The sequence below is a fragment of the Rousettus aegyptiacus genome, unplaced genomic scaffold, assembly GCF_014176215.1.
Source record: "Rousettus aegyptiacus isolate mRouAeg1 unplaced genomic scaffold, mRouAeg1.p scaffold_m13_p_12, whole genome shotgun sequence".
Taxonomy (NCBI): Eukaryota; Metazoa; Chordata; class Mammalia; order Chiroptera; family Pteropodidae; genus Rousettus; species Rousettus aegyptiacus.
Genome location: NW_023416287.1, coordinates 40,506,610 through 40,508,669, shown reverse-complemented (window position 1 = coordinate 40,508,669; position 2,060 = coordinate 40,506,610). Strand labels below are relative to the sequence as shown.

At 46.2% G+C, this 2,060-nt stretch overlaps 1 pseudogene; it reads left to right on the top strand.

Moving 5' to 3' along the window:
• The first annotated feature begins 210 nt into the window (after positions 1–210).
• LOC107518659 lies at positions 211–735 on the top strand (annotated as a pseudogene).
• The last annotated feature ends 1,325 nt before the right edge of the window (positions 736–2,060 follow it).

Here is a 2,060-nt window from a genome sequence, read left to right as displayed (position 1 = left end):
TGGTCTCAATTTCCTCATCTGTAAAAGAGAGACAACACCTTTCTCCAAAGATGAGACTCATGTGAGTGTTACTTTCAAATTGCCTAGCCCAAAGCATGTACCCAGTGGACATTATTATTTATCAATAATGTGAAGGTCCCAGTCATGATGGGTGGGTAGAAAAGCAAAGATAAGAAGTAATGTGTAGACAAGTTTCATTTCCACACTAAGATGTGCTGGGACCAGACCAGCACATTCTGCAGAACCCTGGAGTTCCTGGCCCCCAAAGGTGCTGACAGATACATCGTACACGCTGGCAGTGGACTGGTGGGGACTGGGCATGCTGCTCTATGAGATGCTGATTGGCGAGTCCCCATTCCTAGGGGATGACGAGGAAGAAGTATCTGGCAGCATCGTCAAGGATATGGTTCGCTATCCCCGCTTCCTGTCAGCTGAAGCCATTGGCATCATACACAGGCCTCTGAGGAGGAATCCAGAATGGAGGCTGTGGTCCAGTGAAAGGGATTCAGAGAATGTGAAGAAACAGCCCTTCTTCAGGACCCTGGGCTGGGATGCTCTGCTGGCCCGGCGGCTGCCTCCACCCTTTGTGCCTACACTGTTGGGCATACTGATGTCAGCAATTTCGACGAGGAGTTCACCGGGGAGGCCCCCACACTGAGCCTGCGTCGCCATGCACGCTTCTCACTGCCACAGGCAGCTTTCTGGGATTTCGACATCGTGGCCAGGGGCTGCTAACTGTCTGGGAATGAAACTTGTAATGGAGGAGGGGAGGGTAACAACATCAGGACCAGGAATGGTATGAGAGGAGATGGAGGGGTAACAGGAAAGACCCTTCCTTGGATTGACACACATCTATCAAAAGCATGGAGACAACTTGGAGCCTCAGCTGGGAGCCTTGAGGAGGGTTGTCCCGGTGACCTCACACTGCATGCTAGAATCACCTGGGAGCTTGAAGAGCTACAACATCTTGTAAGGTAAACTCGTGACATGCCGAGAGAAGTTTTTAAAAGCAAGCCTTTATTGGGAGAGCACTGCTGGGGAAGGTTCACTGGTCTCGAGAGGAGAGGGGCCAAAGAAGTCACGCCCTGGGGCAGGAGGGCATAGTTTTTATGGAGTTATGTGGGGGTAGGGTATAGAATGGGGGGGATGTTAATTGAATGTTAGTTGAGCATCTGGATTAAGGTGATGGTGCCAGGGCTTTAGGGTGGGCCCTATCAGTTGGACTCTGGACTTCGATGTCCAGCTGGAAGGTCTGGATTCCGATATCAAGCTGGGAAGTCTCCAGGCAGGAATCTGGCTGGCCCTTCCCCCCTACTGACCTAGCACATCTGAGTTCTATCTCTAGAACCTGATCTAATGTTTACATCAATCAAAACAAACAAACAAACAAACAAACAAACTTATAAGCCAAGAGAGTATTATAAGGGTTCATGAGAATCAGTAAGAAAGAAAAAAATTACCGAAAAGATAGTAAGATCCTCAACTTGCATACACTGAAAACACAGAAAAACAACCACTAGACACACAACATGTTCCACCTCACTAATAATCATGAAAGCAAATGGAAAGAGGATTGGTCTAACATTGTCATTGATTAGGCATGCAAAGTTCAAAAACGGGTATTGATATATATACCCTCATTGGACATCAATTAGAAGAAGCTTTTGAGACACCAAAATAAAATATCTAAATCAAAACCAAAATTATTTTTAATCAAAGTAAAACTTCTAAACTTCTATATTCTTTGTGCTAACATTCCCTCTTCTGTGTTCAAGTCAATCTTTTAAAAGAGATGAGCAGGAGTGTAGAGTGTAGAGCAATATGTCCCAAGTGGATTCTACAGACAAACTAGGGAGCTATTTTCTTCTGTGCAAATCCACAGGAGAAACAATACAGAAAAGTCTTGTTTTTGCCAACAAAGTTACCTCTAGAAGGAGGGGCTGAAGCAGGTTGAGAGTGATGTGGACCCTTCAGGTAGATACTGGTCAATACTTTCAAGATGGTGGGCTATGAGGAGGAGAGAACACCTGGGAGTTAAGGAGAAGGGAATGGAGGCAGAA